Genomic DNA, 22,083 nt, shown 5'->3' on the forward strand with positions numbered 1-22,083 from the left:
AGTTTGGGGTCGAGTCAAAGATAAAGTTCATTTTTTAACCTCGCGATAATTAGGTTTGATTTTGACCACAACTCGTTGTCATCCATGCCTATTTTTTTATTCTTTCACGCTTAGACAAATAAACACAAACATACAAAGTGCAATAAGGCGTAAGCAAGTCTACAAATAAACACAAGTAATTGATGTATAAACTACAATAAGGTGTAAACAAGACAACGTAATATCTCAACTTGCACAAAGATATTATGAGAAAGAAGTGTGATGAAAAATCACCACATTGAAAAAAATGAACATCTTTTAGTTGTGACCTTTAGTTTCTTTTTCCAAAAGAAAAATGTTTTTTCATAAAATTTAAGTGTGTTGCCAAATATAAGTTACATTTAAATTAATGTTTGTTTCAAAACATAAATTAGATTGTGTTTTTATTTTTTTGATGTAAAAAGCAGCTATATTATCAAACTTTTTGCTCTACTTAACATACTCAGTAAGATATATTAGGTGGATATTTTTTCATAATCTTAAAATAATTTTTATAAGGCTATAATGATTTTTATGAAACAATTCTTGTTATAAAAAACTCAATGAAATTTTTATGGATTTTACAGTTTTACAAAAACTATCAGAAAAAATATTGAAGAATTAATTAACCGAACTGTATCAACCTATTTGGGTGGTTGAAAAATATATTATGCTGAGTTTCACTTACCTATAAGTAATTTGGTTGTGTGCATACTTGGGAATTCTTATGAACCATAAAGTATAGAAGAAACTCCGTCAACCTTTTGGTAGAATTTCAATGATAAAAAAGATGAAAAATGGTATACATCATAAAATCCTTCTATACTATAAAAAATAACAAGTGTCACAAAATTAATTTTTTATTAGTAATTAGTTTACAAGTATATGAAAAATTGAATGACATTTGAGTTTACTATTTTTTTACTTTAACCCAAAATGATTATCAACTATTTTGAGCACCATTGTGAGGATATTCACTCTTTTCTCTCCAACTGTGTATGGGTGGTTGAATGTTGTTAACACCGTCCCTCAATCTAAACATGGGTCGAAGATAGAGTTTGGTCCAAAAGTCTTCGGGATGAGTTTAGTAAAGAGATACGCAATTTGGCGAGTGGTAGAGACATGTTGAGTTACAAGAATCCAAGTGAAACATGTTCAAATACAAAATAGCAGTCAAATTCAATATTTATGCTATGAGCATGAAACACTATATTAAGAGCCATATCAAGAGCACTAAGGTTGTCACAATATAGGATTGGAGGGGAAGCTAGTGAAATAGAAAGGTCCTTGAGGAGGAACTTCAGTCATGTGAGATCAAATGCGATTTTGGCCATAACGCGATATTCTCCTTCAGCACAAGATTGTGTTATTTTTTTGCACACCATAAGATGGAATTTACACCAAGGAAGATACAATATCTAGTGGTTGAACACCGACTAGTAGGACAACCTGCTAAATCTGCATTAGAGAAGGTAGAGAGATAAAGTGTAGTCTTGGAATTAAAGGAAAAACTTATATCAATAGTTCCTTTGATATATCAAAATATGTAGAACCATTTTTAAATGTATCATATTCGAGGGATGCATAAATTGAGACACATAGTTAACTCTATATACAAGATCAAGACGATTGAAAGTGAGGTATTGTACAGATCCAACAAGACCACATAAATAACTTGGGTCTTCTATAAAGGTATCATTGGAATTGATTTTGGTCATTGCTTCGTGTGGAGTGCTTATTGGTTTACAATCAACCATGTTTCCTCATTCAAGGATAGTAAAGGTATAATGTGACTATAAGGTGGTCTGATGGTGAAGAGGGTGGTCATGAGGAATGTAGTGCAGGAGGATTGTGGATTCGAGTCCCACCATCAACAAAAAAGGGAGTTATAAGGTGGTTAGATGGTAGGGGTATAGGAAGTTAAGGGTGGAGTCTCACCCAAAACAAAATACTAACATACTAACAATTGTCGATAAAAAGAAAGAAAGCACAATGCTACTGAGACAAGTGGAAGCCATCAATTATAGGAGATTTCAACACCAGGGAAGTGATGAAATGTGCCTAAGTCCTTCATAGAAAATTTGGAACTCCAAAGTTGAATAAAGTGATAGACTAGAAGTGTAGAGGATCATGTAAGGAGAATATCACTGACATAAATAAGAATAAGTCTGCCAAACTACAAAAAAAACCAAATTTAAGAAGAAAAACACTAAATCAATCAAACCAAGCACATGGTGTTTGTTTAAGGTCATGAAGTGCCTTTTGTAGCTTCATACATAGTTGGGATAAAAAAGGTCAATAATACCATGAGTTTGATTGACATGTTTTTTTCTTCGAGAAAGTACATCACAAGCTCATTTTTTGATGCTAATATGAGGGTTAGCTCAAGTGCATTTTGCAAAGATGGTGAGATCTATGAGCTCAATTTTTGGCTGGTAGGATTGGTTTAATTCATGAGGAGACTAGGACATGTAGCAACTGTGACTTTCTATTATAGAAGGAGAAGTAACAAGAGGTTGTAATCAGGAGTGTGCATAGGAATTGTTGGCATCGAATAGATGGATGGTGAAGGAGTATGCATAGAAATTGTTGGCACTAGAATGATGGGTAGTGGAGGTGGAGCTTTATTTTTATCTACGTAAGACTTGGAGGCAGTGTGAGGCAGCCATTAGTGAAATATATTTATTGCATGCGATTTTTTCCCACACATCACAATGTATTTTTATCAAAGGTGTCAACACTAGAATTTTCAGAAATAGAAAAATGTAATTTACTGAGCTTTCCTAATTGACAATTATCACAAATATGCATAAATTTTACAATTTCATCAACATTGATTAACCCTATTTATTCTTTGTACTCATAAAGCCAATATTTGAGGATGTCCTAGTAGTTGATGCCAAGTATAATCAATATTTGAGATTGATATTTTGTAACCGAAAATTGAGTTGTGAACAAAAGAACCAAAGAGGTTTAGTCGCTTTATTACACTACTTATTTTGTTGTTTCTATATTGCTTTATGTTCATACCATTTAACAACAAAACCCTCATTTGTGTGTGAGTATAAGGTGTTTGAATCTTTACATGAAGGATATCCTTGGGAAATAACGTAGGTGTCACTTTCTAGTACTATAGTTTTAATTGTTATATTATTTACGTCGATCTGAACTCGATCAATAAGTTTGGTTAAAAGACATCATACAATAACAATGAGCTAGGTATGATTATGTTATTTTAAAGTAGTGCTCCTTTATTTTTATAGATTGAAGCTTCCACAATATTTGTTTATCTTCATGGTAGGTTATCATCTTCCACTCTTAATTTCGCAACATCATACCTTACATTGTATGATGTCACGCTTTGATTTTTGGCTGCACGACTTTCGTAGCGTCGCCACTATATTTTATGGTAAAAATTTAAAATTTTTTTTAGCTCAATCACATTTGGCTTTGAGTTTTTGATATATAAGTTTCAGAGTCGATTACAGGGTAGGGAAAATATTAGCATCCTATCCGTCCGTTTTGAATGTCGCCCCTCACTAAATTGCATGGCTTATTTTATACTTTATAATTATTTGGTTATTTAATTATTTATTGAGGCAAACAAATTTTTTTTATTTTTATTATTGTCTCTGACAAGGTAAAACCTTATTCATATGTATCTCCTTAGCTTGAAAAGTGGTTGTTGATTGAATGTTTTAATTAGGAGCAGAAGCGGCGTAATGTGAACGCCCAAATGATGAGTTGAGGAAAAAAATCTATTAGTGATGACCCTTTCTATATCCTTGATATGGTTAGCTACTTTTAGATAAAGTGTTAATTTTGATAATTATTTAACAATACAAAAAGTGATTTTATTATTATTTATTGATAATTATTTATTTAATTAAAAATAGTATTTTATTTATTTATTTTAGGAATTAATTGAATGAATAAAAGCACCATAACGTGATGATACAAAGATGATTTGAGAATGAGAAGCATTTCCATGATATTCTTCCATCTTTGATTAACCCCCAAAATATTATTTCATTATAATAAGTATTGCCATATAAAAATGTATTTTTCAAACCAAATAATTTTATTAATAGTAATTTTTATTCAAGTAAAAGATTCTAACTTTTTATTAATGACAACTTTTAGATAATTATAGAAAAAAAAATAATTAATTGCTATCAAAGTCATAAAAAATTTGTTGATTATTAGCTATATTAAATAAAAAAATTATATTTTTTTTATTACTATTTATTCATATAAAGTTATCACAAAATATATACTACTATTATCATTTTACTTTTTTGGATAGTATTATTAAAAGACATTTATGATTTATTTATTAAAATTGTATTTATTTTATAAAATAATAACACATTAAAGCAGAATTATCAATGAAACAAATAAATAAAAAGAGGAAATATACTTAATATTTGCAAAGGAGTTTGCCATAGGAAGTGAGCGATTCCTCTCTAGTACTACACTCTTCTTGTCTAGGTTTGGTTTTCCACTAGCAGTTAAACTATCACATATGTTCTTAGAGTCTTGGCTCCTCTCCATTAATGGAGAGGGCAGTACATATGTATGATTATGATATATGACAATAACAAAAATTCAATGGTTCATATTTTTACTTTTTTATAAATTAATAATTTTTAAAAAATGTCCCCTCTCACTTTCCTAGTATTGGAGAGGAATCGTGTTCTTAAAGGTCCAAATATGTTTGCCAATAGTGTGGTTGATGTAGTAATTAGTTGATGTAGTGTGAATTCACGTTCTTGTGAATCTTCGGCACATACATCCTTGTGTCTAGACCAACAACAAAACAATTGCTTCTTCAGAAAGTGCCCCGATTATCCATCCTCATAGGAGACGATATGCCTTGTGCCATGTAGTGTTAGCATCAATTAATTTTGGATCAGAATTTTGTTTTTGTGGTGTTGTCTGGATTTGGCGCTATGTATTGAACATGGTTAGATGGGTAAGATCATCATTGGTTAAGTGACCAATCAGATGTTGACTTTGTGCAAGAGCTAAAGCTTACTCACGTCATAGTGGATAGTTCGTGGCACTCAGTTTGAGTGTGACAAAATTGCCAACGTTGAGGGACAGAGAAGTCATAGTTGCAGGATTTGGAGATGTTCACAAAGGCTCTGGATACAAATATGAAAAATTGAAAGACATTCGAGTATATTTTTTACTTTTATTTGAAACGTGAACAATCACCTAATAGAAGAGGGTTGTGGTTCTTAAATAGATAAAGTTACATACAAGGAATGGATAATATCATTATGGTCATCAGATACTCTTTATGATTTGAGATTGAATAAGTCTAAATGAATGAGATTTGTGGACCTCGTATGATTTTCTTGATTTGTTGGGATTTTCTTATAAATCAAATTATTTTAAATTTATTGACTTTAAAAGTCTTTAACCCATATCGACCATCCATTATTTTGGGCACCATTATGAGGATCTTCAATTTTCTCTTCAATTATGTATGAGTGGCTGAATATTATTAAATAAGCGATATATGTTACTTTATTATGATGTAAGAAGATTATGTAAGAATATATATCATTACTTTAAAAATAGAAAGGACATTTATTCGTTTCTAAGGTCGTGCATCATTTTGCATGTACTAGAAAAAAAGTTATGGGCGATAAAGGAAGCCCACATTGTGTGGATGTAATTGGTAGGTGTAAATAGATGTGTTGGAAGAGTAAAGGAGAAAGAATGGTTGAATTAGTTTTGAGATATGACTTCATGAAAAAAATCAGACGAGAATAAAATGGATCCACATGTCTTACTATCATGAAAGATGATTGTCACAAGAGTTGATATTAGAGAATATGACTTAGACTTCATGCATTTTCATTCTCTATCTTAACTTATCATGATGCCTGGTGGAAAAGGATACCCTGTCCCAAATTTTTTTTATCTCATGTACCAAGCCAATGAAATATCATAGAATAACATATAAATATTAATTTATGTTATTATAAATTTTACTTTTAATTATATAAAAAACTTTGATTAGATGGGGACACCAAATGGGACACCTAATGGGACAGGTGATCCCAATGCATGCTTGATTTGTTTGAACTGCTGTAAGTTGCCCGTTGAGTTGAGTGTGTATGACCTTCATTCTTATGCCCATTTATTTATACCATTATTATTGAATCTAACGCTTCCCTTTTATTTTTTCTTGTTTTCCATGTATATATAATCAATTGTTGGAAAATAAGTTTTATATTACTTATTTTGTTATCTTCATAATGATTTAAATACATGTTGAGTTACCTTCCTTATTCTTAATTGTTTTGAGATAAATTTTTAACATGATATTAGAATCAAATTTCCTCTCCTATTGTCATTGGTCAAAATATGTCATTTACTTAAAAGTCAGAAATAATCTTTTACTTAGTCCAAAAACTTATGTGGAAGGGATATGTTAAAAAATAAGTTATATATCGTCTATTTTATTATCTCATGTGAATGATCTAAATATTTGTTAGTTAATGTTTTCATTATGAACTAATTTTGAGATGAAATATAAGATTGATGGAATGAAGATGACAAATATGATGTAATAGGCATTCAAAAAGATAAATGATAATACATCCACCATAATTTTAGTCGTATAGTTAATTATTGCCAGTAAAGCTTTTATGCGCTGTGACACAAATATTGGGTAACCCTTAGAGGTCTTTCCGACCAAAGTTATATTTTTTGAGTAGTGGCCTTTATTTGGCTTACATACGTATGTAATCTTTGTAATTATTTTAAGTAATGTATGTAAATACATTTTTGGAGAAAATTAATGCTTTTAAGTATATTTTTTAGTTAACGATGATTACAAAAATGCATGAATTTTTCTGCTTAACCATATAACATTCTTTTTCGCCCAATTAATACGCTCTGATTTCACAAATTAAAATCAACTAATTTCTTATTCCAATTTTTTTACATGCTTTATGCATTTTACATACTTAAATGTTGGGCTTGGGTTCCATTCCTATATGAAGAAAGACTCAATTGGACAAAACTCATTTGTCCCACTTAATCTAATGGATAATGGTCAAATGAAGTAAGTGTGTGACATTGGTTTAGGCAAAAGGAGCATACAATAGAAAAGTGAGAGAAAAGTTGAAAGAACTCAACCTGCAGGAACTCATAGCAGTTGTGAGAGATTTGCAATTGTGTCTTCGTTCATCGTTGGATCGGGCTTAAATTTGGACAGCAGATTTACAACTTCTAGTAATTCATTCTGAACAGTTGGATCGGTGAGAAGTCGCCTGAGGTGATAAAAAACGAGCTATAACATTGGCTGTTTTTTCTGCAACTTTGTGTTCTCATTTTCAAGCTTGTTGATATGTTGTATGTCGTATTGTTGAGTACGTTTTGTGTTGTATTTTGGAGACACACTTGTATTCCTATTTTGATCATAGTGAAGCTTGATTAGCTGACTTGTGCACGTGATTTTTTACTTCTTATATCGGGAAGGTTTTCCACGTTAAAAATCTCTTGTATGTTCTTACTTAGTGCATGCCATCATTTGTTATTGCTCCTCGTATATTCTACCAAATTGGGGAAATTATTATCCACTGCATATACTCTATTAGAGTTTTTCATTGATATTGTGTTGAATTTCTCATGATTAAATACTTCAAAGTGTTGCATATCTTCCCTATTACCTTGTTCCATCTTCTAAGCTCAATGAAGCTAGTGGAAGAAAATCCATTTTTATGGACTTTGGGACGAGTGGCGGATTTAGGACCTGGGCTTAGGGAGTGTAAGTTGCATTGAGTTATACAAAATGTATCAAAATATAATAAATAAGTAGTGTTAGTACATTCTCATATGATTAGAGTTACAAAAATATTAATTATAAGATGAGTAATATATACACGAGTTTTCATAAGAGCAATATGCACACCCAGGTGAAAGTGTAGCTCCACCGGTGCTAAGGACTAAATACAGCTTTCATTTATGATAGGCATGCATAAGTGTTATTATTGGGTGGTGAAGGAAATAAAATTTTGATGTCATTCTTCTTTTCTTTAACTCTCCTAGTATATTATTTATCATTTTATGTTATATTCTGCTACTCATATTCTTATTAGTCTTGGTTAATATTTTAAATATCAAAGCATCACCAACATAAGTCTTATAATATATATTTTTTAGTACTATTAAAATATTCTCTCATTCTTTTTGGGTAAGGAACTAATATTTTTTTGGGTGTATGTATGTCCCTCTTAATAAGTGTATGTCCCTTCCAACAAGTGTCGCTCCCAAGAATCGAACATTTAGTTTTTTCATCATCCTAAAGATCTAATAGGTTGTTATACCACTAGACAATATTTAATTTGTGAAAGATGTCTGAGTTTAATCTTTAATCATAAGTTTATACAACCATATATTTGTTTTCTTCACTTTATTTTTTAAAAAGAAACTTACTCATAATCACTTGTTTCTTAAGTTGATATTATTTATTAAGTCATTATATTTGATTTAATTTCACTAATGATGTTTCACATTATGCTTCCATAACTCCCTTTATTGAAGTATTATTACTTTAAAGAGTTTTTGAGAAAAAGTTTTTTTTAACTGTAGTCACCCCTCTTGAATTTTAGGCCAAGTTCAAATGTGGTAAAAATATCCCTGGCCTTCAATTAATGAAAAATATAGGTTTGATGATAGAGAATCAACAAAATGTGTAGAGACAATACAAAAATACAACTGAGAATTCATCAATTCAATCTTCAATCAAAATCCTAAATTCACCAATGAAATGTCTTAAAAGCTAATAAAAGGAATCCAAAATTCCAGAAAATTATAGGAATGCATAGCGAAAAATAAAAATAAACATAGCAATAAATTTGAATCCAAAAGTGAACTCAAGCCTAGATTCAAGTTGATTGACCAAAAAAGTGAACTCACGCTTTTGGTACTTTCTTGGATTCAACCTAATTAACCACGATCAACTTTCATGGATGCAAATAAACCCTTATTAATGACGATTAGCCCAAATCAAACTTCTCACTGTTCCACCATTTAGTAGGGAATTTATTCGATTAACTATATAGTAAAAAAATGTCATTGTCATTTCATGATGGACATATGTCAACTTCTCATTTACTTTTTTCCCTTCAAAAGAGTTTCACATTCTTATAGTGAACTCTTACACATTGTATTAATCTTCTACTATCTATGGACTAAAAATAATAATAATAAAGACTCATATAATTAAAAAAATCACAGTTCAGATTATTTACATTATAATTTAAAAAAAAATCAAAATTTGAAATTGAAAAAATTATTGTTTTAAAAAAGAAAACACATAGTAACATATTTCTCTTTCCTACACGAATACTATGATAACATGTGTTCTTTTCATTAGTGTGGCCTTCTCTTTTTTATAGCCAAGACTACCCATTAATTCATAAAAAAAAATAAATGTTGAGTTTTGATTTGATTACTAACTAGTAAGTTACCCGTGCATTTGCACGGGGCAATAATTTTTTGGTACATGATTAAGAACAAACATGTTATCTGTGTATTCGTATGTTTAATAAACACATATATTATTCGTGTATTCGTTTGGTTAATAACACATATTACCCGTGCATTCTAATGGTTAATAACACACATGTTACCCGTGCATTCTAATAGTTAAGAACACACACGTTATTCGTGCATTCATTCATATGCTTAAGAAAAAATATGTTACTTGTGGATTCATATGGTTAAGAGCACACATGTTACTCGTGCATTCGTGTGATTAAGAACATACATGTTAAATCTACATGCTAATGATTAAGAAACACACATGTTATATGTGTATTCACATGGTTAAGAACATTCATATTACCTGTACATTCATATGGTTAAACAATCACATATTACTCGAGCATTCTCATGAGACATTGATTTTGACGAATATTTAGAAGCACATAAATATGAATATTATTAAATCTATATTAGTAATGTTGTGTAATAATTTGATAAAATAAAGCGAAATATATAGAAACACAAAAATTGTGAATTAATTTCATTGGATATGTTTTCTAATGTAACGACACAATACCTTCATAACTTTTGTCGCATAGTAAGACATGATAATATATTAATCGTCCATAAATTGACAAATTATGCAGCATAATGATAAAATATATAGTAAGGCATGATAATATATAATTGAGTACAAACTATTATCATTCATTCATATGGTTAAGAAAAAATATGTTACTTGTGCATTCATGAGTTTCATAATTATTGTTACAAAGTATCAAAATATATAAACTAATATTGTTACATCTGCAATGTTAACAAATGTAAGAAACAAAATAACATAACTCAAGTGTATTCAATTGTCTATATTTAAATATTTCATGTATTTTGGATTCCCAAAGAGTGTTTGTTATAAATTAGTTTGTTATTTCTTTCTGTATAACAACAAAATAAATAATCAGTGAAAAATAAACAAAAAAATTATTGAAAATGAGAAATGGTCTATAAAATAAGAACAAATCTACAAAATAAAGACACGTCAATGAAAAATGCACTTTAAAGAATATTTTTATTTGTCATTTAATTTTATATTGATTCGTTTATTTTAAAAATATATTTTCTCTCTCAACCAATTATAAGTTATGAAAATATATTTCCTCTCTCAACTAATTATAATTTTATATTTTATTTAATATATTTGTTCCTTAAAATGTAACTCATATATGTGTATTTTATTTAAGATTTTATATATATAGAGAGCTACTCAATGAGAACAATTCTCATATTAAAATTGTGAGAATAATAAATTTGGCCTTATAACCAATCATGTATGGTTTGTAGCTCCACACACACACATAATGAATGAGATGAGAGACTTTCGACAATTTTAGATGCAACTAATAAGAATGAGGACATAGGAGTTAAGAAGAATCAATGAAATCAGATTATGCTTATAAATATGACATTAATGTTGACCTATCATTCCACAATTATTATCAAAATTATTTTAAGTTTTAACTGAAATATAATCAAAGCATTTAAGTATTTAATCAATTAAAATTATTATCAATTATAAGACAGCAAATGACAAACATAAGATTAAATTATAGAATAAAATAGTGTACATGTTACCGGTGCAATTGCATAATTAAAAACGTAGGTGCACATATTTACATAGTTAAGTGAGAAAAATATACAAAATGATCTCAATTATTTTTTCTTTGTTCCAAATCTTAACTCATATATTAATCATCACTTGCGACTTTCTTAGAATCAAATTGAGTTATTGTGCATTTATTTACATTTAAATTGCAATGAATGAAATTGAATTTTGCTAATAAATATTACCTTAATAATCATGTATCAATACATAATTATTAACAAAATTATTTCAAATTTTAACTAAAAGATAATCATATCAAATTATTATTATTATTACAATAAGAAGACAAATGGAAAGCATAAGATTAAATTATGGGATAAAACACAGTGAATGAATAAGGAAGGGAATGAACAAATGTAAAGTCACATTCCTATTGTTCAATATAAAATGATGCTAAGTATTATTTTTGTTGTTACAAATTTTAAATGATGCATTAATCATCACTTATAATTTTTTAGAATCAAATTGGGTTATTATCCATTTATTCACATTTAAATTGCAATGAATGAAATCAAATTTTGCTCATGAGTATTACATTAATGCTCAATATTGTTACACAATTATTATCAAAATTATTTCAAATATTAACTGAAATATAATCATTTTAACTAAAAGATAACAATATCATTCAAGTTCATAATCAATTGAATTATTATCATTAAATTATGTAATGAAACACAATGAATGAATAAGAAAGGGAATGAACGAATGTAAAACCACATTCCTATTGTTCAACACAAAATGATCATAATTATTTTTTTATTTGTTCCAAATCTTCAATGATGCATTAATTCTAACTTGTAAATTTCTTAGAATCAAATTAATTAATTGTCCATTTATTCATATTTAAATTACAATGAATGAAATCAAATTTTGCTCATAAATATTACATTAATATCAATATATTGTTACACAATTATTATCAAAATTATTTCAAATATTAAGTTAAATATAATCATAGCATTTAAGTTCATAATCAATCAAATTATTATCAATATTACTACAAGACGACAAATGACAAACGTAAGATTAAATTATGGAATGAAATATAATGAATGAATAAGAAAGTGAGAGAACAAATAGGAAGCCACATTCCTATTGGTGAATGGGGGTGAAATTTGATGAATAATAACCTGAGTTTTCATTATATTTATCTATTTGTGTAATGAAGAATGAAAGATTGTGTGATGAAGAATGAATCATAACATAAGTAACATAATTCATGTTGTACAACAAAATAGATGAACCACAATGTAAAACAAAAATAAAAAAACATAGTGTTAAGGATAGAGCACAATGCATTGAATCAATTGAGAACAAAAGAGAAGCAAATAAAGGATAAAGAAAATAACACACAAGATTTAACGTGGAAAAACCTCTCAATGTGAGAGGAAAAAAACCACGGGCGGATCAAGAGCAAAATTCCACTATGTAAAAAAGAAGAGTACAAGAAATCCTCTTATAATGATGAGGACAAATGACAATATTTTTTCTCACAAATACTCTCTCAAATGGAACAAGAATTCTCACCAAGAATGCACTCACAATATATGTGTAAATGAAAGAGATGTTGTGTGTTGTGAAGATGATTTTGAAGCTCTCTATATGTGTCCTTTTATAGGCAAGCAAAGTCTTGGTATCTTGGATATGAAGCATTGGATGCTTGGAAACAAAGCCATAAAAGTGACATAAAATGCCCTTAAAGAGAGCCATAAAATAGTCATAAAATTCTTTTAAGGCATAGTAATGAGAGGCATCTAACACATAAAATCAATATTATGCTACTTTTGCTTAAGATTAGGTAGCAAAATGACATTTGAACAATTTTTTTAGAAAATTAAGGAGAAATGATGAAAATATCAAAGTGTGAGAGATTATTTACTTTTTTCTTCCTCTTTACGATCTCATCACTATTCATGTCATTTTCAACATTACAATAATGATTATTTTGAATAGAAAATTCTATAAACAAATAAAGAAACAACAAAGAGATATAGAAAAACTAACCTGCAATGATGCTTCAAGGATGAACAAACAATAAGAGACATCATATCAAATAGAACTATCATTGATGTCCTTGTCATTAGAGACATCTCACTCATCTAGTTGTCCAACAATAATAACATATCTACAAAATAAACAAAAAAAGATTTTAACATCTTCAAAGAAAAAAATCATTGAATAGATCTACATGTATAAAATCATTTTAAAATAAGAAATTTTGAAATGGATGAATGATATAAACAGAGAAGAGAGAAAAATGGTTGAAGAAAAGTAGAGTAATGAAATGAATGAGTAAAAGAGAGATGGGGTTCTCTAATTAGTAATAAATTGAGAGAGAGAAAATATGGAAGAAAGAAGAAAAATAAAGGATAAAGAGATGTATCAAGAGATAATAACAAATGTTATGATGTGGTGGGGTGTATTGGAGGTGGTAGAATTCTTTGAGTGAGAAAACTTTTATTGTGAGAGTGACATGTGACAATTCAATGAGGTGATGACACATGTATGTGAGAGAGCTTTTTTTGTTATATAGGTAATAGATTATTCGAAATTGTCATTTATTTACCTTTTGTGTTTTAATAGGAAAATATACGAGTAACCCATGTGTTCTTAACAATCTAAATTTATGGGTAACATATAGGTAATAGATTATTCGAAATTGTCATTTATTTACCTTTAGTGTTTTAATAGGAAAATATACGAGTAACCTATGTGTTCTTAACAATCTAAATTTATGGGTAACATATGTGTTTTAACTATGCGAATGCAGGGTAACATGTGCATTTTTAGAAATGCGGATGTATAAGTAACATGTTTGTTTTTAATCATGTAAACGCATGAATAACATGTGTGTTCTTAACCATATGAGTGTACATGTAATATATATTCTTAATCATGCAAAAAAATATTATTCATTTGCACGGGGAAATATTATAAGCGAATATATTAAATGTTGTAAATCTACTCTCTTAATGACTTGGAAATGTTTGATTATATGTGCTTATTAAACACCAACAGTCAAACAACAGTCAAACAAGGTACATTGACATACAAATATGGGGATAGATTAATTTTTTGAAATTCAAGATTCAATATGATGTATGATACATAAACAAAAAAATGTTACTCCTTCACTCACACTCACATACACATATATATATATTGATGTTTGCTAACATGAGTCCACCCTATTTTATGAAGGATTATGTTAGCATTGTGTACCAAAAAAATGGACAAAATTATCCTTAATTGATTAACTCAAGTTAATTTTCCTAACAAGGCTATTTTAGTAATTATAACTTAAAATTAGGTTATTCTCACGCCCTAATTCCCAAATCTCATCTCATTCTTGAGTTTCTATCCTCCGCACTCACTCCAACCAAACCTCTCCATCATCTCCTTCCTTCTTCACAATTCCAGGTAGCCATCCACACAATTCTAGGTTGTTGTGTGTTGTCCATATGCACTATTACCATCCACTCCAACTGGTTTCCTTCATTGTGGTTAATGAGAGGAACAATAGTATTAGTTAGGTAAAAAGTTAAGCCAAGATTTTGAAAGCAGTGGGAATGAGGTTTGAATTTGAAACAATGCCAACTTTAAACATCTTTCCATTCTTCTACATTTTCCTTTGTTATGATGGTGTCTTTTTAAACAATATAATAAAATTTTGTAATCAATTATTTTTGAATTCATCTTTAAGGATATATATTAAGAAGGAAGGAAGTTAATCAAACACTTATGAAGACATTGTGTGAAAAGGTAGGAGACATGCATAGAAAGGATGAGAAATGTTATTGAATTTAATGAAATGATAGTTTACAAGGAGAGTAAACTTTATATATATGGAAACAAAGCTTAACTAATTAAAATTACTAAAACTAACTCTAACTATAACTAGCCTAATATAATATCAACCCAAATACCAAAATATATTTCAACATCCCTCAAGCTGGAATGTATCATGCATTCCAAGTTTGAAATGATTGTGTTGAACACGATGATATACTCTAATACCTCATCTAGCTGGTAAGTGAATCCTTATCTCCTAGCCTTGAAATTTGAATATAAAGCAATAACGACACTTAACCATCATTGACAGAAGCAATTTTATCCAACGCTTAACCATCTATTTGACAGAAGCTTAACCATCAAATGCTTAGCCATCTACTTGACAGAAGCAGACCAACCATAACGAATGAAAAAGAGAAAAATGGATCTAAATCTTGATCCTAATATGCTGCTTCAATGATGTAAAATACACACTTTAATAATATTATGTGTTTAATGAAAGAGAGAGAGGTAAAGAAAATAGAGTAGTAAAGAAAAAAGATAATTGAAGGTAATTGATGAAGAATAAGAAATGCTTTTCAATTGTTCCAACATGTTGGACAACAAATTCAAATGGAACTTGAATTGAATTAAAATTTATGCATTTACACAGAATATCCCATAATTGTTTCTCATATGCTATCTATTCTTTTGCATAGGATCCCTTGACAGACTCCAATCTTCCATATCTTTTAGTGTGGGGGCTTGTATAGATCAATTCCTTCCTCTAAATGGACCGCACTACCACAAGATCTAAATGCAATATATATTGATTCCTTGGATGGTACACTGCCTCTAATGTTCTCACCATCCTATGATTATCACCCTTTGTGCCTGAAATACCAGCAAACTTGCAAAATAAAGAAAAAGAAGAAGAAGGTATAATCCATTTCTTGTCACTAAATATTTTTCCATAATGAGAACCAACATATCTCCTCACACTCTTATACCACTGCTGAAATCAAAAATTAAATTTTGGAACTGTTTGTCTTTAAGGGAAAGAACTGAGAACCAAGATCTCCATCTATATTCAGCTCCTTATATAACGTCCCGAAAATTACTCCATAAATATAATGCCAAAAAATGAGTAATTTTTTTTTGAATAATGTAACGTAAACTTATCATCTTTATATTCATTTCTTTTTCGGGACATCACTTTAAGTAACATACATTGTACAAAATAAAAAACCGTTACCTAATGGTAACAAAAAATAACACAATATAACTTTGAATAATACATCATTTAATAACGGAAAATATCTTACGAAATACAAGGCGGAAGAAATATTCGCCCAAACTGAAATTACACAAAAGGCTGAGACATCCAGTACATCAAAAAGTACCCTACACAGATCTAAGTCGCAAGGGCTTATGTAGGTGTACCGATCTTCCTCAATCCTCCATGCCTCGTCCTGGGACATCGAGAAGCGGTAACTTCGAATCCTCGCAGAACGATCCATCTGAACAAAACGCGATTCGAAGACAAACAGAAAGAAGAGAGAGTAATCTAATGAATATTACTCATTGACGGCGTGGAATTACATGAAATATCACATCCAGACAGACATGCGTAATAAACACAATATATACATCACATATAAAAATGCACAATGATGAATGATGTTATAATCTCATATTATGAGGATCAAATTCCACAATCTCCATGTATGAATGTTATGCTTGTTTCATCCATCCTTTCACCAATATCCTCCCAATATACTATTCGAAAATAACCAAGAGTACATGTCCCATAACAAGCCGATTTGAACGCACCAAAATTATTCCTCGCAAGGATATATGATCGATCTGTTCCAAAGAATTGCCCATTTCAGGACGGTGTCGTATGAAACACTTTTTAGGCATCCCTCTTATTGATCCTGATTGCAAAGAGGGTTTGTCACAGATATTCTAGTTTGCACTGTGAGAACTGTCCGATCCAACAGAATACCTCATCCAGGAATACAAGGGACTCGTCTCACCTAGACTCACCCTCAAGACTTTGCTGATGAACCACCGCCATCGTCGTCCCTCTCAACATCTCAGGGCTCGTTCGTCTCCCGTGAATTTCCTCCCCACTAATTCATTATCCATAATGAGTATGCACACTAATCGAGGTTAGCCGGTTAAATCTTTTAATCATTATTTTATATGAACGGCCCAACCTAAGACATTTCCCAAAGGAATGCTTCTTGTGGGACCCAATCTTACGTCAACACGTAAATAGAGGAATAACATCCCTACCACTACGAACCATCGATGAATCACCCTGGACGGCCACATGGCCAAGCCTCTTACGATCAGACGTCCTCGCTTGCGTGGTATCATGTAATCTTTTTTTTGGCATCGCCCTAATCACGACATCACAGTCAGAAACCTTGCCCTAAATAGGCGCAAGAACAAAGGTACTTGTATAAGTTTGTCAATTTTGGACACCGGGTTCAATCATATGAGTCACAGTCTTTCCCAAGGGTAAATGAGAGTGCAAAGCGTCAAGGATTGCATTAGCAATGTTTTGCCTATGTTTTGATGAAGACAATGAGTTAATTAAAGCTTGAAGATGTCTCAACAATCCACATGTCGAGGGCTTAAGTGGTATCTTATTAGACTTAGGTTATAATTCTTTATTATCTTTTTAGAAGTCTAAGATGCTTGCCATAGATATTAAGTCTAGGTTAGGTAAACCTAGGATATTGAGTCTAGGTTAGATAAACCTAGGTGTGAGTCTCACAAGACTTAATAAAGTAATTAATCCACTAAAAAGAGTCATCATCTAGAAGTATGTGATAATTAGGTTCATGCATTTTATATATATATTGATTTCATGCATTAAAGGTATTATATTTTGGAAATCATGTATTGCATGAGCATATATCATATAAGTATTTTACCATTTAATCATGTATTAAAAATACACTTGTTAATCGATTAACCCATTGGCTTAATCGATTAACGTGAGTGTTTTCTGCTGTTTCAACTACATAACTGAAAAACCATTTTTAGAGACAAAATCTGTTTTGTATAAATAATGGCTAATTGTAGAAACGGCCAAGAGAGTACTCATTCATAACTCAAAGCATTGTTAATTCATGGATTGGGAAAATCCTAGTTGCGGTTAGGTAAGGTGTTCTTCACACAACGACTTGGAGGTCTTGGGATAAAGAGCGATACCTTGGCTGGGGCCGAATCGCGGTAAGAAAGGTTTTCTTGGAGGCGGTTTTGGGAAAGGTCAAACCAAATGTGACGAAGTTCTTTGGGTTCCAAGAAAGGAGCATTCGAGTCTTGTATTTTGAAGCGTGTATGTAACATACATTGTGTTCTTTAGTGAAGAAGGAAAATCTCCCAGGTCAGAGGGGAGGACTGGATGTAGTTTTGCAGTAGACAGCAAAATGAACCAGGATAAAATCCATGCACAATCTTTTCTATCATTTTCTCTTTTATATTTCAAGATGTTTTAATGCGAGTTTGGAGCTAATATTTTGCATGCTTGTATCTTGCTATGTTCTTGTTAATCTTGCATAAAAAGTATCTGTTGTATATCTGTTTGTGTGTTGGTTAATAATTGTGCAAGTTGTTATTCTGATCATTCTGGTTCTGTTACTGGTTAATCGATTATGAACAGTGCTTAATCGATTAACTCTGCATTTTTCAGCAAGTGTGTAAAAACACAAAAAGTGGAACTTGAGCTCCGCCACACCTATTTAACCCCCCCTTCTAGGTATATTCTGCCACTGATACCTAACAGTAAATACACTTTACACCCAAGCTAGGGCTATTACCTAAGCAATCAAACAATCGCAATCAATCAAAAATATTGTTTGTCTTTCGCCAAAGCGAGAGATTGTCGCTTAAGCAACCAATTCATCAAAATAGACTCAATTTCCTGCATGGTTCTCGCTCAAGCGAGGGGACTGTCGCTCAATCTAAAAATCCACCAAAAACTGGTCAAAATACCTGTCTGGACTTGCCCAGGTGAGGTTCGGTCGCCCGGGCGCCAAAAACGCCCAAAACAAGCTTTCTGGCCCTCGCCTAGGCGAGGGGTTACTCGTCCAAGCGCTATTTGGAACCATTCTTCTCTGTTTCTCCCTCGCCCAAGCGAGGCTGGCTCGCCCGGGCAAGGTGGTCCAGTTACCAGGACCATTTTCCTCGCCCTTTTGGGCTACCAGATCGAAACTCTACCCCATTTTCGATCCCAGTGCATTTTAGTTTCACGAGTGGTGTTCCTTCATGGATAGCCACCACAATACTTGATATTTTAAGCTATCCTAATCATACAACATAAGAAAGTATCCGTACAAAATCCAGGCACACAAAATAATTGATTAAGTACGGGTTTTCTTAATACACAAATATAACTCCAAACTTTTGAGATAGTTGAGATTTGGGTGTCATATTCGGACACCATTATGTCACGATGTATTCTCCCTCACCTTAGATTGTCGCGCTTGATTTCATTTAAGAGAGAGTGGGTTGGTTGTCCCACTTCGAAAGCTTCGAAACTAAACACACGAAAACAATATAGTGATTCACGAATTAGATTTTTACATGATGACCCTAAGGTAAAAACATTGTTTTAACTCAATTATGAACTCAAACACTTTCATCCATCCGGTCCAAGGTAATTTGTTGGCCAGACAACTCACATGAATAAAACTCAGTTTAATGATTCAAATCATAACACTCAATGAAATAGAAGTAAGACTTTTTATACTTTTATCTCAACCTAAATTTATACTTTCATGAAGACTTTTTAAGCCATACTTCACCATTTCAAGGTAAGTTTCGTAATCAAAGTCCACACTTTTTAAATCAATATCTTCTAAGTTGATCTTACCACTTTAAAGTAAGTCATCTTAAGTAGATTCCATATTTTATACAATAGTTTCTCATGGTCATTTCAACACATTCTTGTTAGTGTTGATCTCATACTTAAACAACCTTTTAACTCAAAATTTCCTAAGCTACACTTTTTCACAACAACTCATCCACAAACATTTTGGATTTCAAAGTTAGAAACTAAACGTTTCCTAAACACATATAGGTCATGATTTAGACCTAATGCTAAGGAAAGTTTTGATCTTTCAACTTATCATTAAACACTTTAAAAGTTCCTTTGATAACAAAATCACCCCCTTTGAAACACAACCAAACCTCATCATTAAAAATATACTCTTCTAAACTTGTCCAAGGCCATGGGTTTTCAAGCCAAAAACAAGTGAAAATAATCCAAACTTTGCATGGTTGAAAACTCCTCAAAGATTCATTTGATGTAAATATCATCACCTTTAACCATGTTCCACTACAACATTTATTTCTATCATCAAATCCAAAAAACAACTATTTTGTATTTGTTCAAGGCTGTGGTTTTTCAAGCCAAAAACAAATAAAAAGTTTCAAACTTTACATGGTTCAAAACTTTTTAAAGGCTCCTTTCAAAATCATCACCTTTAACTCAAATCAACAAAAATACAACTTTTTAAACCCTAAAAGCAGCCCATGAACACAAAGGGTTCATGGTTTCAAAATAACTTTCTAAGCCCAAGAAAATATCTATTTAGAGTTTTGAACATAACAAGAGTTAGGAAGATTTTTAGAACATGTAAACGGTTGAAAATGTTCATAATATACATATAAACATCATACTAAAATTTCATAAACATCTAATGGTTAGATCTTAAGAAGATGAAGAATCAAAATGAAGAAGAAAATGAAGAACTACCTTAAGAGTTCTTAAAATTCTAAAGTGTAGAGAGAAAATGCCAATGGTTTCCTCCTAAGCTAGGTGTTGGCTTTTAAGGACAAGAAATCAGATTTTGGAGTGGGTAAAGACCAAAGGTTTCTTCCAAAAAGTTGATGGTGTAAGAGAAAGGTGAGTGATTTTAGGGATTTGGTGTAAGATGATATGTACTTTTGCTTATGTAATAAGCAAGCCTCTTCCATGAAAGTGATGTGACCTTTTTGGTGAAACATTCGTGAATAAAACATGCTCGATTATTTTTGGCTAATACTCGGTCGGATATTAAAAATCTCCCGACTTCGGTTTACGGTTAGAACTTCGAAACACAGAATTCAGAGTGAAAAATATTTAGAAATGCGTTCTGGACAAACTTGATGTCTATCTTGACTCGAAATAATATTGCGAAGCCAATGGCGCAATCGGAATTCGATTCTGAGTTACGAAACTCAAAAACACGTTATTGGGTAGAATTCGGGCGAATTTGGGTTCGACAGCAGCTCAAAAATTTTCCGTCACATAAAATTACAAAAAATTACCACAAAATAGGAAATCACAAAAAAAGACTAACAATCAACTAAGGTTTAGTCTAATTTAATACCGATTAATTCCTAAAATTAATCGTTATTAAAATAAATAATTAATAAAACATATACAGAAAATTCACAATGTTACACCTTAAGTTGTATATTAAAAATTGGAAACTCATGGAAGAAGAGAATTATAGAGCTCTTGCAGATGCAATATTTGTGGCTGAGGAACACCCAGTGCCATAACACGAACAAAAAAAAACAAGAATACTCATCAAGAAGTTTATTTCATAACATTGTAGCACTACTAATAGATGCACATGGTGGAACATTATTTGGATTTTCATTTGGAAGTTGACCATTATTTCCACCACATCTTCTTGCAAAGAACACAACCTCCAAAAGCATGAGTTTGGAGTGCATCCCATGGCAGAAAAGAAGAAGAATATAATTACATTGCTCTGATATCATGTGAAAATTATAGGATGCATGCATAATCTTCTTGATAAAATAAGAATGAATGAGAAATGTTATTGAATTGAATGAAATGATAGTTTACAAGGAAAGTAAACTTTATATACATGGAAACAAAGCTTAACTAACTAAAACTACTAAAACTAAAACTAGCCTAGTATAATTTCAACCCAAATACCAAAATATATTTCAACACATTGTGAAATTAATTTTATTGGGAATTCATCTTTAATATGGTGCTATCCCTCCATTATTTTTAGAACTTTGAAGAAATAAGGAGATGATGGAGAGGCTTGGTTGCATTGTGCGAAATATAGAAACTC

The sequence above is a fragment of the Lupinus angustifolius genome, chromosome LG11, assembly GCF_001865875.1.
Source record: "Lupinus angustifolius cultivar Tanjil chromosome LG11, LupAngTanjil_v1.0, whole genome shotgun sequence".
Taxonomy (NCBI): domain Eukaryota; kingdom Viridiplantae; phylum Streptophyta; class Magnoliopsida; order Fabales; family Fabaceae; genus Lupinus; species Lupinus angustifolius.